Source organism: Anomaloglossus baeobatrachus, chromosome 7 (assembly GCF_048569485.1).
Source record: "Anomaloglossus baeobatrachus isolate aAnoBae1 chromosome 7, aAnoBae1.hap1, whole genome shotgun sequence".
Lineage (NCBI taxonomy): Eukaryota > Metazoa > Chordata > Amphibia > Anura > Aromobatidae > Anomaloglossus > Anomaloglossus baeobatrachus.
In genome coordinates, this window is record NC_134359.1 from 205,201,474 (window position 1) to 205,228,843 (window position 27,370).

Consider the following 27,370-nt stretch of genomic DNA (forward strand, 5'->3'; position numbering starts at 1 on the left):
TTGAAGTTACCTTCATCTCCAATGTTGAAACTCTAAATTATCTTTTTCAGCCCAAGCAGTGAGTATTTCCAGCATTTCCTGTTCAAGAAGGCTGCTATCAAACTTTTCTAACATTTCAGTCTGGCAAAAGTAAACCCACTGTTTTCATTTGGCATGCTTGATGCCATCCTACATTGGCTGACATCTTCTTCCTTTTGAGTACTTTGACAACACAGATTTAGAATCTCTCCATTGCACTATCTAAGGAAGGGATATGAGAAAGACAAGTTTGACTTTATAGTATTTTTACAAGGAAAGTACATTGTTAAACATAGAAACTTCTGTAAGAGGCTATTAAAAGAAGGCACTGCTGAGATTTGAACTCAGGATCTCCTGATTACAAGACAGGCGCTTTAACCAACTAAGCAACAGCACCACTTTGTTTAAGAGTAGGAAAGCACTACTGGTAGAATCGCCCTCACCTCATGTCTTTCAGTGTCCTTGAATGTCTAGAGATAGACGACTAATGCAAATTCTTTCTTTACTGGACTAATTTTTAGGGCTTCAATAGTGACAAAAAATACAATCTTTATTGAATTACTGATATTAAAACCCTAAACTTTGGTTAATCTCTGATAAAGTTTGAGCTTGTCCAACTCTTGACATAATCCACTGTTGTAGATATGATAAGAGCCACTTTGCCAGAAGCTCATACACAATCTTTAGTGAAATTGCACAGACTTGTCAAAATCCTCATTAGATCACATCATCTGGCTACAGACTCTTCCTGTAGACGAGCTGCCGAGTGGTTATGGCGTATGACTACTAATCCATTGTGCTCTGCATGCATGGTTTTTGAATCCCATACTTGTTGAAGTTACCTTCATCTCCAATGTTGAAACTCTAAATTATCTGTTCAAGAAGGCTGCTATCAAACTTTTCTAACATTTCAGTCTGGCAAAAGTAAACCCACTGTTTTCATTTGGCATGCTTGATGCCATCCTACATTGGCTGACATCTTCTTCCTTTTGAGTACTTTGACAACACAGATTTAGAATCTCTCCATTGCACTATCTAAGGAAGGGATATGAGAAAGACAAGTTTGACTTTATAGTATTTTTACAAGGAAAGTACATTGTTAAACATAGAAACTTCTGTAAGAGGCTATTAAAAGAAGGCACTGCTGAGATTTGAACTCAGGATCTCCTGTTTACAAGACAGGCGCTTTAACCAACTAAGCCACAGCACCACTTTGTTTAAGAGTAGGAAAGCACTACTGGTAGAATCGCCCTCACCTCATGTCTTTCAGTGTCCTTGAATGTCTAGAGATAGACGACTTATGCAAATTCTTTCTTTACTGGACTAATTTTTAGGGCTTCAATAGTGACAAAAAATACAATCTTTATTGAATTACTGATATTAAAACCCTAAACTTTGGTTAATCTCTGATAAAGTTTGAGCTTGTCCAACTCTTGACATAATCCACTGTTGTAGATATGATAAGAGCCACTTTGCCAGAAGCTCATACACAATCTTTAGTGAAATTGCACAGACTTGTCAAAATCCTCATTAGATCACATCATCTGGCTACAGACTCTTCCTGTAGACGAGCTGCCGAGTGGTTATGGCGTATGACTACTAATCCATTGTGCTCTGCATGCATGGTTTTTGAATCCCATACTTGTTGAAGTTACCTTCATCTCCAATGTTGAAACTCTAAATTATCTGTTCAAGAAGGCTGCTATCAAACTTTTCTAACATTTCAGTCTGGCAAAAGTAAACCCACTGTTTTCATTTGGCATGCTTGATGCCATCCTACATTGGCTGACATCTTCTTCCTTTTGAGTACTTTGACAACACAGATTTAGAATCTCTCCATTGCACTATCTAAGGAAGGGATATGAGAAAGACAAGTTTGACTTTATAGTATTTTTACAAGGAAAGTACATTGTTAAACATAGAAACTTCTGTAAGAGGCTATTAAAAGAAGGCACTGCTGAGATTTGAACTCAGGATCTCCTGTTTACAAGACAGGCGCTTTAACCAACTAAGCCACAGCACCACTTTGTTTAAGAGTAGGAAAGCACTACTGGTAGAATCGCCCTCACCTCATGTCTTTCAGTGTCCTTGAATGTCTAGAGATAGACGACTTATGCAAATTCTTTCTTTACTGGACTAATTTTTAGGGCTTCAATAGTGACAAAAAATACAATCTTTATTGAATTACTGATATTAAAACCCTAAACTTTGGTTAATCTCTGATAAAGTTTGAGCTTGTCCAACTCTTGACATAATCCACTGTTGTAGATATGATAAGAGCCACTTTGCCAGAAGCTCATACACAATCTTTAGTGAAATTGCACAGACTTGTCAAAATCCTCATTAGATCACATCATCTGGCTACAGACTCTTCCTGTAGACGAGCTGCCGAGTGGTTATGGCGTATGACTACTAATCCATTGTGCTCTGCATGCATGGTTTTTGAATCCCATACTTGTTGAAGTTACCTTCATCTCCAATGTTGAAACTCTAAATTATCTGTTCAAGAAGGCTGCTATCAAACTTTTCTAACATTTCAGTCTGGCAAAAGTAAACCCACTGTTTTCATTTGGCATGCTTGATGCCATCCTACATTGGCTGACATCTTCTTCCTTTTGAGTACTTTGACAACACAGATTTAGAATCTCTCCATTGCACTATCTAAGGAAGGGATATGAGAAAGACAAGTTTGACTTTATAGTATTTTTACAAGGAAAGTACATTGTTAAACATAGAAACTTCTGTAAGAGGCTATTAAAAGAAGGCACTGCTGAGATTTGAACTCAGGATCTCCTGTTTACAAGACAGGCGCTTTAACCAACTAAGCCACAGCACCACTTTGTTTAAGAGTAGGAAAGCACTACTGGTAGAATCGCCCTCACCTCATGTCTTTCAGTGTCCTTGAATGTCTAGAGATAGACGACTTATGCAAATTCTTTCTTTACTGGACTAATTTTTAGGGCTTCAATAGTGACAAAAAATACAATCTTTATTGAATTACTGATATTAAAACCCTAAACTTTGGTTAATCTCTGATAAAGTTTGAGCTTGTCCAACTCTTGACATAATCCACTGTTGTAGATATGATAAGAGCCACTTTGCCAGAAGCTCATACACAATCTTTAGTGAAATTGCACAGACTTGTCAAAATCCTCATTAGATCACATCATCTGGCTACAGACTCTTCCTGTAGACGAGCTGCCGAGTGGTTATGGCGTATGACTACTAATCCATTGTGCTCTGCATGCATGGTTTTTGAATCCCATACTTGTTGAAGTTACCTTCATCTCCAATGTTGAAACTCTAAATTATCTTTTTCAGCCCAAGCAGTGAGTATTTCCAGCATTTCCTGTTCAAGAAGGCTGCTATCAAACTTTTCTAACATTTCAGTCTGGCAAAAGTAAACCCACTGTTTTCATTTGGCATGCTTGATGCCATCCTACATTGGCTGACATCTTCTTCCTTTTGAGTACTTTGACAACACAGATTTAGAATCTCTCCATTGCACTATCTAAGGAAGGGATATGAGAAAGACAAGTTTGACTTTATAGTATTTTTACAAGGAAAGTACATTGTTAAACATAGAAACTTCTGTAAGAGGCTATGAAAAGAAGGCACTGCTGAGATTCGAACTCAGGATCTCCTGTTTACAAGACAGGCGCTTTAACCAACTAAGCCACAGCACCACTTTGTTTAAGAGTAGGAAAGCACTACTGGTAGAATCGCCCTCACCTCATGTCTTTCAGTGTCCTTGAATGTCTAGAGATAGACGACTTATGCAAATTCTTTCTTTACTGGACTAATTTTTAGGGCTTCAATAGTGACAAAAAATACAATCTTTATTGAATTACTGATATTAAAACCCTAAACTTTGGTTAATCTCTGATAAAGTTTGAGCTTGTCCAACTCTTGACATAATCCACTGTTGTAGATATGATAAGAGCCACTTTGCCAGAAGCTCATACACAATCTTTAGTGAAATTGCACAGACTTGTCAAAATCCTCATTAGATCACATCATCTGGCTACAGACTCTTCCTGTAGACGAGCTGCCGAGTGGTTATGGCGTATGACTACTAATCCATTGTGCTCTGCATGCATGGTTTTTGAATCCCATACTTGTTGAAGTTACCTTCATCTCCAATGTTGAAACTCTAAATTATCTTTTTCAGCCCAAGCAGTGAGTATTTCCAGCATTTCCTGTTCAAGAAGGCTGCTATCAAACTTTTCTAACATTTCAGTCTGGCAAAAGTAAACCCACTGTTTTCATTTGGCATGCTTGATGCCATCCTACATTGGCTGACATCTTCTTCCTTTTGAGTACTTTGACAACACAGATTTAGAATCTCTCCATTGCACTATCTAAGGAAGGGATATGAGAAAGACAAGTTTGACTTTATAGTATTTTTACAAGGAAAGTACATTGTTAAACATAGAAACTTCTGTAAGAGGCTATGAAAAGAAGGCACTGCTGAGATTCGAACTCAGGATCTCCTGTTTACAAGACAGGCGCTTTAACCAACTAAGCCACAGCACCACTTTGTTTAAGAGTAGGAAAGCACTACTGGTAGAATCGCCCTCACCTCATGTCTTTCAGTGTCCTTGAATGTCTAGAGATAGACGACTTATGCAAATTCTTTCTTTACTGGACTAATTTTTAGGGCTTCAATAGTGACAAAAAATACAATCTTTATTGAATTACTGATATTAAAACCCTAAACTTTGGTTAATCTCTGATAAAGTTTGAGCTTGTCCAACTCTTGACATAATCCACTGTTGTAGATATGATAAGAGCCACTTTGCCAGAAGCTCATACACAATCTTTAGTGAAATTGCACAGACTTGTCAAAATCCTCATTAGATCACATCATCTGGCTACAGACTCTTCCTGTAGACGAGCTGCCGAGTGGTTATGGCGTATGACTACTAATCCATTGTGCTCTGCATGCATGGTTTTTGAATCCCATACTTGTTGAAGTTACCTTCATCTCCAATGTTGAAACTCTAAATTATCTTTTTCAGCCCAAGCAGTGAGTATTTCCAGCATTTCCTGTTCAAGAAGGCTGCTATCAAACTTTTCTAACATTTCAGTCTGGCAAAAGTAAACCCACTGTTTTCATTTGGCATGCTTGATGCCATCCTACATTGGCTGACATCTTCTTCCTTTTGAGTACTTTGACAACACAGATTTAGAATCTCTCCATTGCACTATCTAAGGAAGGGATATGAGAAAGACAAGTTTGACTTTATAGTATTTTTACAAGGAAAGTACATTGTTAAACATAGAAACTTCTGTAAGAGGCTATGAAAAGAAGGCACTGCTGAGATTCGAACTCAGGATCTCCTGTTTACAAGACAGGCGCTTTAACCAACTAAGCCACAGCACCACTTTGTTTAAGAGTAGGAAAGCACTACTGGTAGAATCGCCCTCACCTCATGTCTTTCAGTGTCCTTGAATGTCTAGAGATAGACGACTTATGCAAATTCTTTCTTTACTGGACTAATTTTTAGGGCTTCAATAGTGACAAAAAATACAATCTTTATTGAATTACTGATATTAAAACCCTAAACTTTGGTTAATCTCTGATAAAGTTTGAGCTTGTCCAACTCTTGACATAATCCACTGTTGTAGATATGATAAGAGCCACTTTGCCAGAAGCTCATACACAATCTTTAGTGAAATTGCACAGACTTGTCAAAATCCTCATTAGATCACATCATCTGGCTACAGACTCTTCCTGTAGACGAGCTGCCGAGTGGTTATGGCGTATGACTACTAATCCATTGTGCTCTGCATGCATGGTTTTTGAATCCCATACTTGTTGAAGTTACCTTCATCTCCAATGTTGAAACTCTAAATTATCTTTTTCAGCCCAAGCAGTGAGTATTTCCAGCATTTCCTGTTCAAGAAGGCTGCTATCAAACTTTTCTAACATTTCAGTCTGGCAAAAGTAAACCCACTGTTTTCATTTGGCATGCTTGATGCCATCCTACATTGGCTGACATCTTCTTCCTTTTGAGTACTTTGACAACACAGATTTAGAATCTCTCCATTGCACTATCTAAGGAAGGGATATGAGAAAGACAAGTTTGACTTTATAGTATTTTTACAAGGAAAGTACATTGTTAAACATAGAAACTTCTGTAAGAGGCTATGAAAAGAAGGCACTGCTGAGATTCGAACTCAGGATCTCCTGTTTACAAGACAGGCGCTTTAACCAACTAAGCCACAGCACCACTTTGTTTAAGAGTAGGAAAGCACTACTGGTAGAATCGCCCTCACCTCATGTCTTTCAGTGTCCTTGAATGTCTAGAGATAGACGACTTATGCAAATTCTTTCTTTACTGGACTAATTTTTAGGGCTTCAATAGTGACAAAAAATACAATCTTTATTGAATTACTGATATTAAAACCCTAAACTTTGGTTAATCTCTGATAAAGTTTGAGCTTGTCCAACTCTTGACATAATCCACTGTTGTAGATATGATAAGAGCCACTTTGCCAGAAGCTCATACACAATCTTTAGTGAAATTGCACAGACTTGTCAAAATCCTCATTAGATCACATCATCTGGCTACAGACTCTTCCTGTAGACGAGCTGCCGAGTGGTTATGGCGTATGACTACTAATCCATTGTGCTCTGCATGCATGGTTTTTGAATCCCATACTTGTTGAAGTTACCTTCATCTCCAATGTTGAAACTCTAAATTATCTTTTTCAGCCCAAGCAGTGAGTATTTCCAGCATTTCCTGTTCAAGAAGGCTGCTATCAAACTTTTCTAACATTTCAGTCTGGCAAAAGTAAACCCACTGTTTTCATTTGGCATGCTTGATGCCATCCTACATTGGCTGACATCTTCTTCCTTTTGAGTACTTTGACAACACAGATTTAGAATCTCTCCATTGCACTATCTAAGGAAGGGATATGAGAAAGACAAGTTTGACTTTATAGTATTTTTACAAGGAAAGTACATTGTTAAACATAGAAACTTCTGTAAGAGGCTATGAAAAGAAGGCACTGCTGAGATTCGAACTCAGGATCTCCTGTTTACAAGACAGGCGCTTTAACCAACTAAGCCACAGCACCACTTTGTTTAAGAGTAGGAAAGCACTACTGGTAGAATCGCCCTCACCTCATGTCTTTCAGTGTCCTTGAATGTCTAGAGATAGACGACTTATGCAAATTCTTTCTTTACTGGACTAATTTTTAGGGCTTCAATAGTGACAAAAAATACAATCTTTATTGAATTACTGATATTAAAACCCTAAACTTTGGTTAATCTCTGATAAAGTTTGAGCTTGTCCAACTCTTGACATAATCCACTGTTGTAGATATGATAAGAGCCACTTTGCCAGAAGCTCATACACAATCTTTAGTGAAATTGCACAGACTTGTCAAAATCCTCATTAGATCACATCATCTGGCTACAGACTCTTCCTGTAGACGAGCTGCCGAGTGGTTATGGCGTATGACTACTAATCCATTGTGCTCTGCATGCATGGTTTTTGAATCCCATACTTGTTGAAGTTACCTTCATCTCCAATGTTGAAACTCTAAATTATCTTTTTCAGCCCAAGCAGTGAGTATTTCCAGCATTTCCTGTTCAAGAAGGCTGCTATCAAACTTTTCTAACATTTCAGTCTGGCAAAAGTAAACCCACTGTTTTCATTTGGCATGCTTGATGCCATCCTACATTGGCTGACATCTTCTTCCTTTTGAGTACTTTGACAACACAGATTTAGAATCTCTCCATTGCACTATCTAAGGAAGGGATATGAGAAAGACAAGTTTGACTTTATAGTATTTTTACAAGGAAAGTACATTGTTAAACATAGAAACTTCTGTAAGAGGCTATGAAAAGAAGGCACTGCTGAGATTCGAACTCAGGATCTCCTGTTTACAAGACAGGCGCTTTAACCAACTAAGCCACAGCACCACTTTGTTTAAGAGTAGGAAAGCACTACTGGTAGAATCGCCCTCACCTCATGTCTTTCAGTGTCCTTGAATGTCTAGAGATAGACGACTTATGCAAATTCTTTCTTTACTGGACTAATTTTTAGGGCTTCAATAGTGACAAAAAATACAATCTTTATTGAATTACTGATATTAAAACCCTAAACTTTGGTTAATCTCTGATAAAGTTTGAGCTTGTCCAACTCTTGACATAATCCACTGTTGTAGATATGATAAGAGCCACTTTGCCAGAAGCTCATACACAATCTTTAGTGAAATTGCACAGACTTGTCAAAATCCTCATTAGATCACATCATCTGGCTACAGACTCTTCCTGTAGACGAGCTGCCGAGTGGTTATGGCGTATGACTACTAATCCATTGTGCTCTGCATGCATGGTTTTTGAATCCCATACTTGTTGAAGTTACCTTCATCTCCAATGTTGAAACTCTAAATTATCTTTTTCAGCCCAAGCAGTGAGTATTTCCAGCATTTCCTGTTCAAGAAGGCTGCTATCAAACTTTTCTAACATTTCAGTCTGGCAAAAGTAAACCCACTGTTTTCATTTGGCATGCTTGATGCCATCCTACATTGGCTGACATCTTCTTCCTTTTGAGTACTTTGACAACACAGATTTAGAATCTCTCCATTGCACTATCTAAGGAAGGGATATGAGAAAGACAAGTTTGACTTTATAGTATTTTTACAAGGAAAGTACATTGTTAAACATAGAAACTTCTGTAAGAGGCTATGAAAAGAAGGCACTGCTGAGATTCGAACTCAGGATCTCCTGTTTACAAGACAGGCGCTTTAACCAACTAAGCCACAGCACCACTTTGTTTAAGAGTAGGAAAGCACTACTGGTAGAATCGCCCTCACCTCATGTCTTTCAGTGTCCTTGAATGTCTAGAGATAGACGACTTATGCAAATTCTTTCTTTACTGGACTAATTTTTAGGGCTTCAATAGTGACAAAAAATACAATCTTTATTGAATTACTGATATTAAAACCCTAAACTTTGGTTAATCTCTGATAAAGTTTGAGCTTGTCCAACTCTTGACATAATCCACTGTTGTAGATATGATAAGAGCCACTTTGCCAGAAGCTCATACACAATCTTTAGTGAAATTGCACAGACTTGTCAAAATCCTCATTAGATCACATCATCTGGCTACAGACTCTTCCTGTAGACGAGCTGCCGAGTGGTTATGGCGTATGACTACTAATCCATTGTGCTCTGCATGCATGGTTTTTGAATCCCATACTTGTTGAAGTTACCTTCATCTCCAATGTTGAAACTCTAAATTATCTTTTTCAGCCCAAGCAGTGAGTATTTCCAGCATTTCCTGTTCAAGAAGGCTGCTATCAAACTTTTCTAACATTTCAGTCTGGCAAAAGTAAACCCACTGTTTTCATTTGGCATGCTTGATGCCATCCTACATTGGCTGACATCTTCTTCCTTTTGAGTACTTTGACAACACAGATTTAGAATCTCTCCATTGCACTATCTAAGGAAGGGATATGAGAAAGACAAGTTTGACTTTATAGTATTTTTACAAGGAAAGTACATTGTTAAACATAGAAACTTCTGTAAGAGGCTATGAAAAGAAGGCACTGCTGAGATTCGAACTCAGGATCTCCTGTTTACAAGACAGGCGCTTTAACCAACTAAGCCACAGCACCACTTTGTTTAAGAGTAGGAAAGCACTACTGGTAGAATCGCCCTCACCTCATGTCTTTCAGTGTCCTTGAATGTCTAGAGATAGACGACTTATGCAAATTCTTTCTTTACTGGACTAATTTTTAGGGCTTCAATAGTGACAAAAAATACAATCTTTATTGAATTACTGATATTAAAACCCTAAACTTTGGTTAATCTCTGATAAAGTTTGAGCTTGTCCAACTCTTGACATAATCCACTGTTGTAGATATGATAAGAGCCACTTTGCCAGAAGCTCATACACAATCTTTAGTGAAATTGCACAGACTTGTCAAAATCCTCATTAGATCACATCATCTGGCTACAGACTCTTCCTGTAGACGAGCTGCCGAGTGGTTATGGCGTATGACTACTAATCCATTGTGCTCTGCATGCATGGTTTTTGAATCCCATACTTGTTGAAGTTACCTTCATCTCCAATGTTGAAACTCTAAATTATCTTTTTCAGCCCAAGCAGTGAGTATTTCCAGCATTTCCTGTTCAAGAAGGCTGCTATCAAACTTTTCTAACATTTCAGTCTGGCAAAAGTAAACCCACTGTTTTCATTTGGCATGCTTGATGCCATCCTACATTGGCTGACATCTTCTTCCTTTTGAGTACTTTGACAACACAGATTTAGAATCTCTCCATTGCACTATCTAAGGAAGGGATATGAGAAAGACAAGTTTGACTTTATAGTATTTTTACAAGGAAAGTACATTGTTAAACATAGAAACTTCTGTAAGAGGCTATGAAAAGAAGGCACTGCTGAGATTCGAACTCAGGATCTCCTGTTTACAAGACAGGCGCTTTAACCAACTAAGCCACAGCACCACTTTGTTTAAGAGTAGGAAAGCACTACTGGTAGAATCGCCCTCACCTCATGTCTTTCAGTGTCCTTGAATGTCTAGAGATAGACGACTTATGCAAATTCTTTCTTTACTGGACTAATTTTTAGGGCTTCAATAGTGACAAAAAATACAATCTTTATTGAATTACTGATATTAAAACCCTAAACTTTGGTTAATCTCTGATAAAGTTTGAGCTTGTCCAACTCTTGACATAATCCACTGTTGTAGATATGATAAGAGCCACTTTGCCAGAAGCTCATACACAATCTTTAGTGAAATTGCACAGACTTGTCAAAATCCTCATTAGATCACATCATCTGGCTACAGACTCTTCCTGTAGACGAGCTGCCGAGTGGTTATGGCGTATGACTACTAATCCATTGTGCTCTGCATGCATGGTTTTTGAATCCCATACTTGTTGAAGTTACCTTCATCTCCAATGTTGAAACTCTAAATTATCTTTTTCAGCCCAAGCAGTGAGTATTTCCAGCATTTCCTGTTCAAGAAGGCTGCTATCAAACTTTTCTAACATTTCAGTCTGGCAAAAGTAAACCCACTGTTTTCATTTGGCATGCTTGATGCCATCCTACATTGGCTGACATCTTCTTCCTTTTGAGTACTTTGACAACACAGATTTAGAATCTCTCCATTGCACTATCTAAGGAAGGGATATGAGAAAGACAAGTTTGACTTTATAGTATTTTTACAAGGAAAGTACATTGTTAAACATAGAAACTTCTGTAAGAGGCTATGAAAAGAAGGCACTGCTGAGATTCGAACTCAGGATCTCCTGTTTACAAGACAGGCGCTTTAACCAACTAAGCCACAGCACCACTTTGTTTAAGAGTAGGAAAGCACTACTGGTAGAATCGCCCTCACCTCATGTCTTTCAGTGTCCTTGAATGTCTAGAGATAGACGACTTATGCAAATTCTTTCTTTACTGGACTAATTTTTAGGGCTTCAATAGTGACAAAAAATACAATCTTTATTGAATTACTGATATTAAAACCCTAAACTTTGGTTAATCTCTGATAAAGTTTGAGCTTGTCCAACTCTTGACATAATCCACTGTTGTAGATATGATAAGAGCCACTTTGCCAGAAGCTCATACACAATCTTTAGTGAAATTGCACAGACTTGTCAAAATCCTCATTAGATCACATCATCTGGCTACAGACTCTTCCTGTAGACGAGCTGCCGAGTGGTTATGGCGTATGACTACTAATCCATTGTGCTCTGCATGCATGGTTTTTGAATCCCATACTTGTTGAAGTTACCTTCATCTCCAATGTTGAAACTCTAAATTATCTTTTTCAGCCCAAGCAGTGAGTATTTCCAGCATTTCCTGTTCAAGAAGGCTGCTATCAAACTTTTCTAACATTTCAGTCTGGCAAAAGTAAACCCACTGTTTTCATTTGGCATGCTTGATGCCATCCTACATTGGCTGACATCTTCTTCCTTTTGAGTACTTTGACAACACAGATTTAGAATCTCTCCATTGCACTATCTAAGGAAGGGATATGAGAAAGACAAGTTTGACTTTATAGTATTTTTACAAGGAAAGTACATTGTTAAACATAGAAACTTCTGTAAGAGGCTATGAAAAGAAGGCACTGCTGAGATTCGAACTCAGGATCTCCTGTTTACAAGACAGGCGCTTTAACCAACTAAGCCACAGCACCACTTTGTTTAAGAGTAGGAAAGCACTACTGGTAGAATCGCCCTCACCTCATGTCTTTCAGTGTCCTTGAATGTCTAGAGATAGACGACTTATGCAAATTCTTTCTTTACTGGACTAATTTTTAGGGCTTCAATAGTGACAAAAAATACAATCTTTATTGAATTACTGATATTAAAACCCTAAACTTTGGTTAATCTCTGATAAAGTTTGAGCTTGTCCAACTCTTGACATAATCCACTGTTGTAGATATGATAAGAGCCACTTTGCCAGAAGCTCATACACAATCTTTAGTGAAATTGCACAGACTTGTCAAAATCCTCATTAGATCACATCATCTGGCTACAGACTCTTCCTGTAGACGAGCTGCCGAGTGGTTATGGCGTATGACTACTAATCCATTGTGCTCTGCATGCATGGTTTTTGAATCCCATACTTGTTGAAGTTACCTTCATCTCCAATGTTGAAACTCTAAATTATCTTTTTCAGCCCAAGCAGTGAGTATTTCCAGCATTTCCTGTTCAAGAAGGCTGCTATCAAACTTTTCTAACATTTCAGTCTGGCAAAAGTAAACCCACTGTTTTCATTTGGCATGCTTGATGCCATCCTACATTGGCTGACATCTTCTTCCTTTTGAGTACTTTGACAACACAGATTTAGAATCTCTCCATTGCACTATCTAAGGAAGGGATATGAGAAAGACAAGTTTGACTTTATAGTATTTTTACAAGGAAAGTACATTGTTAAACATAGAAACTTCTGTAAGAGGCTATGAAAAGAAGGCACTGCTGAGATTCGAACTCAGGATCTCCTGTTTACAAGACAGGCGCTTTAACCAACTAAGCCACAGCACCACTTTGTTTAAGAGTAGGAAAGCACTACTGGTAGAATCGCCCTCACCTCATGTCTTTCAGTGTCCTTGAATGTCTAGAGATAGACGACTTATGCAAATTCTTTCTTTACTGGACTAATTTTTAGGGCTTCAATAGTGACAAAAAATACAATCTTTATTGAATTACTGATATTAAAACCCTAAACTTTGGTTAATCTCTGATAAAGTTTGAGCTTGTCCAACTCTTGACATAATCCACTGTTGTAGATATGATAAGAGCCACTTTGCCAGAAGCTCATACACAATCTTTAGTGAAATTGCACAGACTTGTCAAAATCCTCATTAGATCACATCATCTGGCTACAGACTCTTCCTGTAGACGAGCTGCCGAGTGGTTATGGCGTATGACTACTAATCCATTGTGCTCTGCATGCATGGTTTTTGAATCCCATACTTGTTGAAGTTACCTTCATCTCCAATGTTGAAACTCTAAATTATCTTTTTCAGCCCAAGCAGTGAGTATTTCCAGCATTTCCTGTTCAAGAAGGCTGCTATCAAACTTTTCTAACATTTCAGTCTGGCAAAAGTAAACCCACTGTTTTCATTTGGCATGCTTGATGCCATCCTACATTGGCTGACATCTTCTTCCTTTTGAGTACTTTGACAACACAGATTTAGAATCTCTCCATTGCACTATCTAAGGAAGGGATATGAGAAAGACAAGTTTGACTTTATAGTATTTTTACAAGGAAAGTACATTGTTAAACATAGAAACTTCTGTAAGAGGCTATGAAAAGAAGGCACTGCTGAGATTCGAACTCAGGATCTCCTGTTTACAAGACAGGCGCTTTAACCAACTAAGCCACAGCACCACTTTGTTTAAGAGTAGGAAAGCACTACTGGTAGAATCGCCCTCACCTCATGTCTTTCAGTGTCCTTGAATGTCTAGAGATAGACGACTTATGCAAATTCTTTCTTTACTGGACTAATTTTTAGGGCTTCAATAGTGACAAAAAATACAATCTTTATTGAATTACTGATATTAAAACCCTAAACTTTGGTTAATCTCTGATAAAGTTTGAGCTTGTCCAACTCTTGACATAATCCACTGTTGTAGATATGATAAGAGCCACTTTGCCAGAAGCTCATACACAATCTTTAGTGAAATTGCACAGACTTGTCAAAATCCTCATTAGATCACATCATCTGGCTACAGACTCTTCCTGTAGACGAGCTGCCGAGTGGTTATGGCGTATGACTACTAATCCATTGTGCTCTGCATGCATGGTTTTTGAATCCCATACTTGTTGAAGTTACCTTCATCTCCAATGTTGAAACTCTAAATTATCTTTTTCAGCCCAAGCAGTGAGTATTTCCAGCATTTCCTGTTCAAGAAGGCTGCTATCAAACTTTTCTAACATTTCAGTCTGGCAAAAGTAAACCCACTGTTTTCATTTGGCATGCTTGATGCCATCCTACATTGGCTGACATCTTCTTCCTTTTGAGTACTTTGACAACACAGATTTAGAATCTCTCCATTGCACTATCTAAGGAAGGGATATGAGAAAGACAAGTTTGACTTTATAGTATTTTTACAAGGAAAGTACATTGTTAAACATAGAAACTTCTGTAAGAGGCTATGAAAAGAAGGCACTGCTGAGATTCGAACTCAGGATCTCCTGTTTACAAGACAGGCGCTTTAACCAACTAAGCCACAGCACCACTTTGTTTAAGAGTAGGAAAGCACTACTGGTAGAATCGCCCTCACCTCATGTCTTTCAGTGTCCTTGAATGTCTAGAGATAGACGACTTATGCAAATTCTTTCTTTACTGGACTAATTTTTAGGGCTTCAATAGTGACAAAAAATACAATCTTTATTGAATTACTGATATTAAAACCCTAAACTTTGGTTAATCTCTGATAAAGTTTGAGCTTGTCCAACTCTTGACATAATCCACTGTTGTAGATATGATAAGAGCCACTTTGCCAGAAGCTCATACACAATCTTTAGTGAAATTGCACAGACTTGTCAAAATCCTCATTAGATCACATCATCTGGCTACAGACTCTTCCTGTAGACGAGCTGCCGAGTGGTTATGGCGTATGACTACTAATCCATTGTGCTCTGCATGCATGGTTTTTGAATCCCATACTTGTTGAAGTTACCTTCATCTCCAATGTTGAAACTCTAAATTATCTTTTTCAGCCCAAGCAGTGAGTATTTCCAGCATTTCCTGTTCAAGAAGGCTGCTATCAAACTTTTCTAACATTTCAGTCTGGCAAAAGTAAACCCACTGTTTTCATTTGGCATGCTTGATGCCATCCTACATTGGCTGACATCTTCTTCCTTTTGAGTACTTTGACAACACAGATTTAGAATCTCTCCATTGCACTATCTAAGGAAGGGATATGAGAAAGACAAGTTTGACTTTATAGTATTTTTACAAGGAAAGTACATTGTTAAACATAGAAACTTCTGTAAGAGGCTATGAAAAGAAGGCACTGCTGAGATTCGAACTCAGGATCTCCTGTTTACAAGACAGGCGCTTTAACCAACTAAGCCACAGCACCACTTTGTTTAAGAGTAGGAAAGCACTACTGGTAGAATCGCCCTCACCTCATGTCTTTCAGTGTCCTTGAATGTCTAGAGATAGACGACTTATGCAAATTCTTTCTTTACTGGACTAATTTTTAGGGCTTCAATAGTGACAAAAAATACAATCTTTATTGAATTACTGATATTAAAACCCTAAACTTTGGTTAATCTCTGATAAAGTTTGAGCTTGTCCAACTCTTGACATAATCCACTGTTGTAGATATGATAAGAGCCACTTTGCCAGAAGCTCATACACAATCTTTAGTGAAATTGCACAGACTTGTCAAAATCCTCATTAGATCACATCATCTGGCTACAGACTCTTCCTGTAGACGAGCTGCCGAGTGGTTATGGCGTATGACTACTAATCCATTGTGCTCTGCATGCATGGTTTTTGAATCCCATACTTGTTGAAGTTACCTTCATCTCCAATGTTGAAACTCTAAATTATCTTTTTCAGCCCAAGCAGTGAGTATTTCCAGCATTTCCTGTTCAAGAAGGCTGCTATCAAACTTTTCTAACATTTCAGTCTGGCAAAAGTAAACCCACTGTTTTCATTTGGCATGCTTGATGCCATCCTACATTGGCTGACATCTTCTTCCTTTTGAGTACTTTGACAACACAGATTTAGAATCTCTCCATTGCACTATCTAAGGAAGGGATATGAGAAAGACAAGTTTGACTTTATAGTATTTTTACAAGGAAAGTACATTGTTAAACATAGAAACTTCTGTAAGAGGCTATGAAAAGAAGGCACTGCTGAGATTCGAACTCAGGATCTCCTGTTTACAAGACAGGCGCTTTAACCAACTAAGCCACAGCACCACTTTGTTTAAGAGTAGGAAAGCACTACTGGTAGAATCGCCCTCACCTCATGTCTTTCAGTGTCCTTGAATGTCTAGAGATAGACGACTTATGCAAATTCTTTCTTTACTGGACTAATTTTTAGGGCTTCAATAGTGACAAAAAATACAATCTTTATTGAATTACTGATATTAAAACCCTAAACTTTGGTTAATCTCTGATAAAGTTTGAGCTTGTCCAACTCTTGACATAATCCACTGTTGTAGATATGATAAGAGCCACTTTGCCAGAAGCTCATACACAATCTTTAGTGAAATTGCACAGACTTGTCAAAATCCTCATTAGATCACATCATCTGGCTACAGACTCTTCCTGTAGACGAGCTGCCGAGTGGTTATGGCGTATGACTACTAATCCATTGTGCTCTGCATGCATGGTTTTTGAATCCCATACTTGTTGAAGTTACCTTCATCTCCAATGTTGAAACTCTAAATTATCTTTTTCAGCCCAAGCAGTGAGTATTTCCAGCATTTCCTGTTCAAGAAGGCTGCTATCAAACTTTTCAAAACATTTCAGTCTGGCAAAAGTAAACCCACTGTTTTCATTTGGCATGCTTGATGCCATCCTACATTGGCTGACATCTTCTTCCTTTTGAGTACTTTGACAACACAGATTTAGAATCTCTCCATTGCACTATCTAAGGAAGGGATATGAGAAAGACAAGTTTGACTTTATAGTATTTTTACAAGGAAAGTACATTGTTAAACATAGAAACTTCTGTAAGAGGCTATGAAAAGAAGGCACTGCTGAGATTCGAACTCAGGATCTCCTGTTTACAAGACAGGCGCTTTAACCAACTAAGCCACAGCACCACTTTGTTTAAGAGTAGGAAAGCACTACTGGTAGAATCGCCCTCACCTCATGTCTTTCAGTGTCCTTGAATGTCTAGAGATAGACGACTTATGCAAATTCTTTCTTTACTGGACTAATTTTTAGGGCTTCAATAGTGACAAAAAATACAATCTTTATTGAATTACTGATATTAAAACCCTAAACTTTGGTTAATCTCTGATAAAGTTTGAGCTTGTCCAACTCTTGACATAATCCACTGTTGTAGATATGATAAGAGCCACTTTGCCAGAAGCTCATACACAATCTTTAGTGAAATTGCACAGACTTGTCAAAATCCTCATTAGATCACATCATCTGGCTACAGACTCTTCCTGTAGACGAGCTGCCGAGTGGTTATGGCGTATGACTACTAATCCATTGTGCTCTGCATGCATGGTTTTTGAATCCCATACTTGTTGAAGTTACCTTCATCTCCAATGTTGAAACTCTAAATTATCTTTTTCAGCCCAAGCAGTGAGTATTTCCAGCATTTCCTGTTCAAGAAGGCTGCTATCAAACTTTTCTAACATTTCAGTCTGGCAAAAGTAAACCCACTGTTTTCATTTGGCATGCTTGATGCCATCCTACATTGGCTGACATCTTCTTCCTTTTGAGTACTTTGACAACACAGATTTAGAATCTCTCCATTGCACTATCTAAGGAAGGGATATGAGAAAGACAAGTTTGACTTTATAGTATTTTTACAAGGAAAGTACATTGTTAAACATAGAAACTTCTGTAAGAGGCTATGAAAAGAAGGCACTGCTGAGATTCGAACTCAGGATCTCCTGTTTACAAGACAGGCGCTTTAACCAACTAAGCCACAGCACCACTTTGTTTAAGAGTAGGAAAGCACTACTGGTAGAATCGCCCTCACCTCATGTCTTTCAGTGTCCTTGAATGTCTAGAGATAGACGACTTATGCAAATTCTTTCTTTACTGGACTAATTTTTAGGGCTTCAATAGTGACAAAAAATACAATCTTTATTGAATTACTGATATTAAAACCCTAAACTTTGGTTAATCTCTGATAAAGTTTGAGCTTGTCCAACTCTTGACATAATCCACTGTTGTAGATATGATAAGAGCCACTTTGCCAGAAGCTCATACACAATCTTTAGTGAAATTGCACAGACTTGTCAAAATCCTCATTAGATCACATCATCTGGCTACAGACTCTTCCTGTAGACGAGCTGCCGAGTGGTTATGGCGTATGACTACTAATCCATTGTGCTCTGCATGCATGGTTTTTGAATCCCATACTTGTTGAAGTTACCTTCATCTCCAATGTTGAAACTCTAAATTATCTTTTTCAGCCCAAGCAGTGAGTATTTCCAGCATTTCCTGTTCAAGAAGGCTGCTATCAAACTTTTCTAACATTTCAGTCTGGCAAAAGTAAACCCACTGTTTTCATTTGGCATGCTTGATGCCATCCTACATTGGCTGACATCTTCTTCCTTTTGAGTACTTTGACAACACAGATTTAGAATCTCTCCATTGCACTATCTAAGGAAGGGATATGAGAAAGACAAGTTTGACTTTATAGTATTTTTACAAGGAAAGTACATTGTTAAACATAGAAACTTCTGTAAGAGGCTATGAAAAGAAGGCACTGCTGAGATTCGAACTCAGGATCTCCTGTTTACAAGACAGGCGCTTTAACCAACTAAGCCACAGCACCACTTTGTTTAAGAGTAGGAAAGCACTACTGGTAGAATCGCCCTCACCTCATGTCTTTCAGTGTCCTTGAATGTCTAGAGATAGACGACTTATGCAAATTCTTTCTTTACTGGACTAATTTTTAGGGCTTCAATAGTGACAAAAAATACAATCTTTATTGAATTACTGATATTAAAACCCTAAACTTTGGTTAATCTCTGATAAAGTTTGAGCTTGTCCAACTCTTGACATAATCCACTGTTGTAGATATGATAAGAGCCACTTTGCCAGAAGCTCATACACAATCTTTAGTGAAATTGCACAGACTTGTCAAAATCCTCATTAGATCACATCATCTGGCTACAGACTCTTCCTGTAGACGAGCTGCCGAGTGGTTATGGCGTATGACTACTAATCCATTGTGCTCTGCATGCATGGTTTTTGAATCCCATACTTGTTGAAGTTACCTTCATCTCCAATGTTGAAACTCTAAATTATCTTTTTCAGCCCAAGCAGTGAGTATTTCCAGCATTTCCTGTTCAAGAAGGCTGCTATCAAACTTTTCTAACATTTCAGTCTGGCAAAAGTAAACCCACTGTTTTCATTTGGCATGCTTGATGCCATCCTACATTGGCTGACATCTTCTTCCTTTTGAGTACTTTGACAACACAGATTTAGAATCTCTCCATTGCACTATCTAAGGAAGGGATATGAGAAAGACAAGTTTGACTTTATAGTATTTTTACAAGGAAAGTACATTGTTAAACATAGAAACTTCTGTAAGAGGCTATGAAAAGAAGGCACTGCTGAGATTCGAACTCAGGATCTCCTGTTTACAAGACAGGCGCTTTAACCAACTAAGCCACAGCACCACTTTGTTTAAGAGTAGGAAAGCACTACTGGTAGAATCGCCCTCACCTCATGTCTTTCAGTGTCCTTGAATGTCTAGAGATAGACGACTTATGCAAATTCTTTCTTTACTGGACTAATTTTTAGGGCTTCAATAGTGACAAAAAATACAATCTTTATTGAATTACTGATATTAAAACCCTAAACTTTGGTTAATCTCTGATAAAGTTTGAGCTTGTCCAACTCTTGACATAATCCACTGTTGTAGATATGATAAGAGCCACTTTGCCAGAAGCTCATACACAATCTTTAGTGAAATTGCACAGACTTGTCAAAATCCTCATTAGATCACATCATCTGGCTACAGACTCTTCCTGTAGACGAGCTGCCGAGTGGTTATGGCGTATGACTACTAATCCATTGTGCTCTGCATGCATGGTTTTTGAATCCCATACTTGTTGAAGTTACCTTCATCTCCAATGTTGAAACTCTAAATTATCTTTTTCAGCCCAAGCAGTGAGTATTTCCAGCATTTCCTGTTCAAGAAGGCTGCTATCAAACTTTTCTAACATTTCAGTCTGGCAAAAGTAAACCCACTGTTTTCATTTGGCATGCTTGATGCCATCCTACATTGGCTGACATCTTCTTCCTTTTGAGTACTTTGACAACACAGATTTAGAATCTCTCCATTGCACTATCTAAGGAAGGGATATGAGAAAGACAAGTTTGACTTTATAGTATTTTTACAAGGAAAGTACATTGTTAAACATAGAAACTTCTGTAAGAGGCTATTAAAAGAAGGCACTGCTGAGATTTGAACTCAGGATCTCCTGATTACAAGACAGGCGCTTTAACCAACTAAGCAACAGCACCACTTTGTTTAAGAGTAGGAAAGCACTACTGGTAGAATCGCCCTCACCTCATGTCTTTCAGTGTCCTTGAATGTCTAGAGATAGACGACTAATGCAAATTCTTTCTTTACTGGACTAATTTTTAGGGCTTCAATAGTGACAAAAAATACAATCTTTATTGAATTACTGATATTAAAACCCTAAACTTTGGTTAATCTCTGATAAAGTTTGAGCTTGTCCAACTCTTGACATAATCCACTGTTGTAGATATGATAAGAGCCACTTTGCCAGAAGCTCATACACAATCTTTAGTGAAATTGCACAGACTTGTCAAAATCCTCATTAGATCACATCATCTGGCTACAGACTCTTCCTGTAGACGAGCTGCCGAGTGGTTATGGCGTATGACTACTAATCCATTGTGCTCTGCATGCATGGTTTTTGAATCCCATACTTGTTGAAGTTACCTTCATCTCCAATGTTGAAACTCTAAATTATCTGTTCAAGAAGGCTGCTATCAAACTTTTCTAACATTTCAGTCTGGCAAAAGTAAACCCACTGTTTTCATTTGGCATGCTTGATGCCATCCTACATTGGCTGACATCTTCTTCCTTTTGAGTACTTTGACAACACAGATTTAGAATCTCTCCATTGCACTATCTAAGGAAGGGATATGAGAAAGACAAGTTTGACTTTATAGTATTTTTACAAGGAAAGTACATTGTTAAACATAGAAACTTCTGTAAGAGGCTATTAAAAGAAGGCACTGCTGAGATTTGAACTCAGGATCTCCTGTTTACAAGACAGGCGCTTTAACCAACTAAGCCACAGCACCACTTTGTTTAAGAGTAGGAAAGCACTACTGGTAGAATCGCCCTCACCTCATGTCTTTCAGTGTCCTTGAATGTCTAGAGATAGACGACTTATGCAAATTCTTTCTTTACTGGACTAATTTTTAGGGCTTCAATAGTGACAAAAAATACAATCTTTATTGAATTACTGATATTAAAACCCTAAACTTTGGTTAATCTCTGATAAAGTTTGAGCTTGTCCAACTCTTGACATAATCCACTGTTGTAGATATGATAAGAGCCACTTTGCCAGAAGCTCATACACAATCTTTAGTGAAATTGCACAGACTTGTCAAAATCCTCATTAGATCACATCATCTGGCTACAGACTCTTCCTGTAGACGAGCTGCCGAGTGGTTATGGCGTATGACTACTAATCCATTGTGCTCTGCATGCATGGTTTTTGAATCCCATACTTGTTGAAGTTACCTTCATCTCCAATGTTGAAACTCTAAATTATCTGTTCAAGAAGGCTGCTATCAAACTTTTCTAACATTTCAGTCTGGCAAAAGTAAACCCACTGTTTTCATTTGGCATGCTTGATGCCATCCTACATTGGCTGACATCTTCTTCCTTTTGAGTACTTTGACAACACAGATTTAGAATCTCTCCATTGCACTATCTAAGGAAGGGATATGAGAAAGACAAGTTTGACTTTATAGTATTTTTACAAGGAAAGTACATTGTTAAACATAGAAACTTCTGTAAGAGGCTATTAAAAGAAGGCACTGCTGAGATTTGAACTCAGGATCTCCTGTTTACAAGACAGGCGCTTTAACCAACTAAGCCACAGCACCACTTTGTTTAAGAGTAGGAAAGCACTACTGGTAGAATCGCCCTCACCTCATGTCTTTCAGTGTCCTTGAATGTCTAGAGATAGACGACTTATGCAAATTCTTTCTTTACTGGACTAATTTTTAGGGCTTCAATAGTGACAAAAAATACAATCTTTATTGAATTACTGATATTAAAACCCTAAACTTTGGTTAATCTCTGATAAAGTTTGAGCTTGTCCAACTCTTGACATAATCCACTGTTGTAGATATGATAAGAGCCACTTTGCCAGAAGCTCATACACAATCTTTAGTGAAATTGCACAGACTTGTCAAAATCCTCATTAGATCACATCATCTGGCTACAGACTCTTCCTGTAGACGAGCTGCCGAGTGGTTATGGCGTATGACTACTAATCCATTGTGCTCTGCATGCATGGTTTTTGAATCCCATACTTGTTGAAGTTACCTTCATCTCCAATGTTGAAACTCTAAATTATCTTTTTCAGCCCAAGCAGTGAGTATTTCCAGCATTTCCTGTTCAAGAAGGCTGCTATCAAACTTTTCTAACATTTCAGTCTGGCAAAAGTAAACCCACTGTTTTCATTTGGCATGCTTGATGCCATCCTACATTGGCTGACATCTTCTTCCTTTTGAGTACTTTGACAACACAGATTTAGAATCTCTCCATTGCACTATCTAAGGAAGGGATATGAGAAAGACAAGTTTGACTTTATAGTATTTTTACAAGGAAAGTACATTGTTAAACATAGAAACTTCTGTAAGAGGCTATGAAAAGAAGGCACTGCTGAGATTCGAACTCAGGATCTCCTGTTTACAAGACAGGCGCTTTAACCAACTAAGCCACAGCACCACTTTGTTTAAGAGTAGGAAAGCACTACTGGTAGAATCGCCCTCACCTCATGTCTTTCAGTGTCCTTGAATGTCTAGAGATAGACGACTTATGCAAATTCTTTCTTTACTGGACTAATTTTTAGGGCTTCAATAGTGACAAAAAATACAATCTTTATTGAATTACTGATATTAAAACCCTAAACTTTGGTTAATCTCTGATAAAGTTTGAGCTTGTCCAACTCTTGACATAATCCACTGTTGTAGATATGATAAGAGCCACTTTGCCAGAAGCTCATACACAATCTTTAGTGAAATTGCACAGACTTGTCAAAATCCTCATTAGATCACATCATCTGGCTACAGACTCTTCCTGTAGACGAGCTGCCGAGTGGTTATGGCGTATGACTACTAATCCATTGTGCTCTGCATGCATGGTTTTTGAATCCCATACTTGTTGAAGTTACCTTCATCTCCAATGTTGAAACTCTAAATTATCTTTTTCAGCCCAAGCAGTGAGTATTTCCAGCATTTCCTGTTCAAGAAGGCTGCTATCAAACTTTTCTAACATTTCAGTCTGGCAAAAGTAAACCCACTGTTTTCATTTGGCATGCTTGATGCCATCCTACATTGGCTGACATCTTCTTCCTTTTGAGTACTTTGACAACACAGATTTAGAATCTCTCCATTGCACTATCTAAGGAAGGGATATGAGAAAGACAAGTTTGACTTTATAGTATTTTTACAAGGAAAGTACATTGTTAAACATAGAAACTTCTGTAAGAGGCTATGAAAAGAAGGCACTGCTGAGATTCGAACTCAGGATCTCCTGTTTACAAGACAGGCGCTTTAACCAACTAAGCCACAGCACCACTTTGTTTAAGAGTAGGAAAGCACTACTGGTAGAATCGCCCTCACCTCATGTCTTTCAGTGTCCTTGAATGTCTAGAGATAGACGACTTATGCAAATTCTTTCTTTACTGGACTAATTTTTAGGGCTTCAATAGTGACAAAAAATACAATCTTTATTGAATTACTGATATTAAAACCCTAAACTTTGGTTAATCTCTGATAAAGTTTGAGCTTGTCCAACTCTTGACATAATCCACTGTTGTAGATATGATAAGAGCCACTTTGCCAGAAGCTCATACACAATCTTTAGTGAAATTGCACAGACTTGTCAAAATCCTCATTAGATCACATCATCTGGCTACAGACTCTTCCTGTAGACGAGCTGCCGAGTGGTTATGGCGTATGACTACTAATCCATTGTGCTCTGCATGCATGGTTTTTGAATCCCATACTTGTTGAAGTTACCTTCATCTCCAATGTTGAAACTCTAAATTATCTTTTTCAGCCCAAGCAGTGAGTATTTCCAGCATTTCCTGTTCAAGAAGGCTGCTATCAAACTTTTCTAACATTTCAGTCTGGCAAAAGTAAACCCACTGTTTTCATTTGGCATGCTTGATGCCATCCTACATTGGCTGACATCTTCTTCCTTTTGAGTACTTTGACAACACAGATTTAGAATCTCTCCATTGCACTATCTAAGGAAGGGATATGAGAAAGACAAGTTTGACTTTATAGTATTTTTACAAGGAAAGTACATTGTTAAACATAGAAACTTCTGTAAGAGGCTATTAAAAGAAGGCACTGCTGAGATTTGAACTCAGGATCTCCTGATTACAAGACAGGCGCTTTAACCAACTAAGCAACAGCACCACTTTGTTTAAGAGTAGGAAAGCACTACTGGTAGAATCGCCCTCACCTCATGTCTTTCAGTGTCCTTGAATGTCTAGAGATAGACGACTAATGCAAATTCTTTCTTTACTGGACTAATTTTTAGGGCTTCAATAGTGACAAAAAATACAATCTTTATTGAATTACTGATATTAAAACCCTAAACTTTGGTTAATCTCTGATAAAGTTTGAGCTTGTCCAACTCTTGACATAATCCACTGTTGTAGATATGATAAGAGCCACTTTGCCAGAAGCTCATACACAATCTTTAGTGAAATTGCACAGACTTGTCAAAATCCTCATTAGATCACATCATCTGGCTACAGACTCTTCCTGTAGACGAGCTGCCGAGTGGTTATGGCGTATGACTACTAATCCATTGTGCTCTGCATGCATGGTTTTTGAATCCCATACTTGTTGAAGTTACCTTCATCTCCAATGTTGAAACTCTAAATTATCTGTTCAAGAAGGCTGCTATCAAACTTTTCTAACATTTCAGTCTGGCAAAAGTAAACCCACTGTTTTCATTTGGCATGCTTGATGCCATCCTACATTGGCTGACATCTTCTTCCTTTTGAGTACTTTGACAACACAGATTTAGAATCTCTCCATTGCACTATCTAAGGAAGGGATATGAGAAAGACAAGTTTGACTTTATAGTATTTTTACAAGGAAAGTACATTGTTAAACATAGAAACTTCTGTAAGAGGCTATTAAAAGAAGGCACTGCTGAGATTTGAACTCAGGATCTCCTGTTTACAAGACAGGCGCTTTAACCAACTAAGCCACAGCACCACTTTGTTTAAGAGTAGGAAAGCACTACTGGTAGAATCGCCCTCACCTCATGTCTTTCAGTGTCCTTGAATGTCTAGAGATAGACGACTTATGCAAATTCTTTCTTTACTGGACTAATTTTTAGGGCTTCAATAGTGACAAAAAATACAATCTTTATTGAATTACTGATATTAAAACCCTAAACTTTGGTTAATCTCTGATAAAGTTTGAGCTTGTCCAACTCTTGACATAATCCACTGTTGTAGATATGATAAGAGCCACTTTGCCAGAAGCTCATACACAATCTTTAGTGAAATTGCACAGACTTGTCAAAATCCTCATTAGATCACATCATCTGGCTACAGACTCTTCCTGTAGACGAGCTGCCGAGTGGTTATGGCGTATGACTACTAATCCATTGTGCTCTGCATGCATGGTTTTTGAATCCCATACTTGTTGAAGTTACCTTCATCTCCAATGTTGAAACTCTAAATTATCTGTTCAAGAAGGCTGCTATCAAACTTTTCTAACATTTCAGTCTGGCAAAAGTAAACCCACTGTTTTCATTTGGCATGCTTGATGCCATCCTACATTGGCTGACATCTTCTTCCTTTTGAGTACTTTGACAACACAGATTTAGAATCTCTCCATTGCACTATCTAAGGAAGGGATATGAGAAAGACAAGTTTGACTTTATAGTATTTTTACAAGGAAAGTACATTGTTAAACATAGAAACTTCTGTAAGAGGCTATTAAAAGAAGGCACTGCTGAGATTTGAACTCAGGATCTCCTGTTTACAAGACAGGCGCTTTAACCAACTAAGCCACAGCACCACTTTGTTTAAGAGTAGGAAAGCACTACTGGTAGAATCGCCCTCACCTCATGTCTTTCAGTGTCCTTGAATGTCTAGAGATAGACGACTTATGCAAATTCTTTCTTTACTGGACTAATTTTTAGGGCTTCAATAGTGACAAAAAATACAATCTTTATTGAATTACTGATATTAAAACCCTAAACTTTGGTTAATCTCTGATAAAGTTTGAGCTTGTCCAACTCTTGACATAATCCACTGTTGTAGATATGATAAGAGCCACTTTGCCAGAAGCTCATACACAATCTTTAGTGAAATTGCACAGACTTGTCAAAATCCTCATTAGATCACATCATCTGGCTACAGACTCTTCCTGTAGACGAGCTGCCGAGTGGTTATGGCGTATGACTACTAATCCATTGTGCTCTGCATGCATGGTTTTTGAATCCCATACTTGTTGAAGTTACCTTCATCTCCAATGTTGAAACTCTAAATTATCTTTTTCAGCCCAAGCAGTGAGTATTTCCAGCATTTCCTGTTCAAGAAGGCTGCTATCAAACTTTTCTAACATTTCAGTCTGGCAAAAGTAAACCCACTGTTTTCATTTGGCATGCTTGATGCCATCCTACATTGGCTGACATCTTCTTCCTTTTGAGTACTTTGACAACACAGATTTAGAATCTCTCCATTGCACTATCTAAGGAAGGGATATGAGAAAGACAAGTTTGACTTTATAGTATTTTTACAAGGAAAGTACATTGTTAAACATAGAAACTTCTGTAAGAGGCTATGAAAAGAAGGCACTGCTGAGATTCGAACTCAGGATCTCCTGTTTACAAGACAGGCGCTTTAACCAACTAAGCCACAGCACCACTTTGTTTAAGA

At 38.0% G+C, this 27,370-nt stretch overlaps 23 non-coding genes across 23 annotated transcripts; all 23 read right to left on the reverse strand.

The window, feature by feature from the left end:
* Positions 1-3,630: 3,630 nt before the first annotated feature.
* Positions 3,631-3,704, reverse strand: TRNAT-UGU (transfer RNA threonine (anticodon UGU)). Its single transcript has one exon. It is a non-coding gene; the product is annotated as a tRNA-Thr (tRNA).
* A 776-nt stretch (positions 3,705-4,480) lies between these two features.
* TRNAT-UGU (transfer RNA threonine (anticodon UGU)) lies at positions 4,481-4,554 on the reverse strand. The gene has a single exon. It is a non-coding gene; the product is annotated as a tRNA-Thr (tRNA).
* Positions 4,555-5,330: 776 nt separating this feature from the next.
* On the reverse strand, positions 5,331-5,404 carry TRNAT-UGU (transfer RNA threonine (anticodon UGU)). The gene has a single exon. It is a non-coding gene; the product is annotated as a tRNA-Thr (tRNA).
* Positions 5,405-6,180: 776 nt separating this feature from the next.
* On the reverse strand, positions 6,181-6,254 carry TRNAT-UGU (transfer RNA threonine (anticodon UGU)). Its single transcript has one exon. It is a non-coding gene; the product is annotated as a tRNA-Thr (tRNA).
* Positions 6,255-7,030: 776 nt separating this feature from the next.
* Positions 7,031-7,104, reverse strand: TRNAT-UGU (transfer RNA threonine (anticodon UGU)). The gene has a single exon. It is a non-coding gene; the product is annotated as a tRNA-Thr (tRNA).
* Positions 7,105-7,880: 776 nt separating this feature from the next.
* Positions 7,881-7,954, reverse strand: TRNAT-UGU (transfer RNA threonine (anticodon UGU)). Its single transcript has one exon. It is a non-coding gene; the product is annotated as a tRNA-Thr (tRNA).
* Positions 7,955-8,730: 776 nt separating this feature from the next.
* TRNAT-UGU (transfer RNA threonine (anticodon UGU)) lies at positions 8,731-8,804 on the reverse strand. The gene has a single exon. It is a non-coding gene; the product is annotated as a tRNA-Thr (tRNA).
* A 776-nt stretch (positions 8,805-9,580) lies between these two features.
* TRNAT-UGU (transfer RNA threonine (anticodon UGU)) lies at positions 9,581-9,654 on the reverse strand. Its single transcript has one exon. It is a non-coding gene; the product is annotated as a tRNA-Thr (tRNA).
* Positions 9,655-10,430: 776 nt separating this feature from the next.
* Positions 10,431-10,504, reverse strand: TRNAT-UGU (transfer RNA threonine (anticodon UGU)). Its single transcript has one exon. It is a non-coding gene; the product is annotated as a tRNA-Thr (tRNA).
* Positions 10,505-11,280: 776 nt separating this feature from the next.
* Positions 11,281-11,354, reverse strand: TRNAT-UGU (transfer RNA threonine (anticodon UGU)). The gene has a single exon. It is a non-coding gene; the product is annotated as a tRNA-Thr (tRNA).
* Positions 11,355-12,130: 776 nt separating this feature from the next.
* TRNAT-UGU (transfer RNA threonine (anticodon UGU)) lies at positions 12,131-12,204 on the reverse strand. Its single transcript has one exon. It is a non-coding gene; the product is annotated as a tRNA-Thr (tRNA).
* Positions 12,205-12,980: 776 nt separating this feature from the next.
* Positions 12,981-13,054, reverse strand: TRNAT-UGU (transfer RNA threonine (anticodon UGU)). Its single transcript has one exon. It is a non-coding gene; the product is annotated as a tRNA-Thr (tRNA).
* A 776-nt stretch (positions 13,055-13,830) lies between these two features.
* TRNAT-UGU (transfer RNA threonine (anticodon UGU)) lies at positions 13,831-13,904 on the reverse strand. Its single transcript has one exon. It is a non-coding gene; the product is annotated as a tRNA-Thr (tRNA).
* Positions 13,905-14,680: 776 nt separating this feature from the next.
* Positions 14,681-14,754, reverse strand: TRNAT-UGU (transfer RNA threonine (anticodon UGU)). The gene has a single exon. It is a non-coding gene; the product is annotated as a tRNA-Thr (tRNA).
* Positions 14,755-15,530: 776 nt separating this feature from the next.
* Positions 15,531-15,604, reverse strand: TRNAT-UGU (transfer RNA threonine (anticodon UGU)). Its single transcript has one exon. It is a non-coding gene; the product is annotated as a tRNA-Thr (tRNA).
* Positions 15,605-16,380: 776 nt separating this feature from the next.
* TRNAT-UGU (transfer RNA threonine (anticodon UGU)) lies at positions 16,381-16,454 on the reverse strand. The gene has a single exon. It is a non-coding gene; the product is annotated as a tRNA-Thr (tRNA).
* Positions 16,455-17,231: 777 nt separating this feature from the next.
* TRNAT-UGU (transfer RNA threonine (anticodon UGU)) lies at positions 17,232-17,305 on the reverse strand. Its single transcript has one exon. It is a non-coding gene; the product is annotated as a tRNA-Thr (tRNA).
* Positions 17,306-18,081: 776 nt separating this feature from the next.
* TRNAT-UGU (transfer RNA threonine (anticodon UGU)) lies at positions 18,082-18,155 on the reverse strand. Its single transcript has one exon. It is a non-coding gene; the product is annotated as a tRNA-Thr (tRNA).
* Positions 18,156-18,931: 776 nt separating this feature from the next.
* TRNAT-UGU (transfer RNA threonine (anticodon UGU)) lies at positions 18,932-19,005 on the reverse strand. The gene has a single exon. It is a non-coding gene; the product is annotated as a tRNA-Thr (tRNA).
* A 776-nt stretch (positions 19,006-19,781) lies between these two features.
* TRNAT-UGU (transfer RNA threonine (anticodon UGU)) lies at positions 19,782-19,855 on the reverse strand. The gene has a single exon. It is a non-coding gene; the product is annotated as a tRNA-Thr (tRNA).
* A 3,252-nt stretch (positions 19,856-23,107) lies between these two features.
* TRNAT-UGU (transfer RNA threonine (anticodon UGU)) lies at positions 23,108-23,181 on the reverse strand. The gene has a single exon. It is a non-coding gene; the product is annotated as a tRNA-Thr (tRNA).
* Positions 23,182-23,957: 776 nt separating this feature from the next.
* On the reverse strand, positions 23,958-24,031 carry TRNAT-UGU (transfer RNA threonine (anticodon UGU)). Its single transcript has one exon. It is a non-coding gene; the product is annotated as a tRNA-Thr (tRNA).
* A 3,252-nt stretch (positions 24,032-27,283) lies between these two features.
* TRNAT-UGU (transfer RNA threonine (anticodon UGU)) lies at positions 27,284-27,357 on the reverse strand. The gene has a single exon. It is a non-coding gene; the product is annotated as a tRNA-Thr (tRNA).
* Positions 27,358-27,370: the final 13 nt, after the last annotated feature.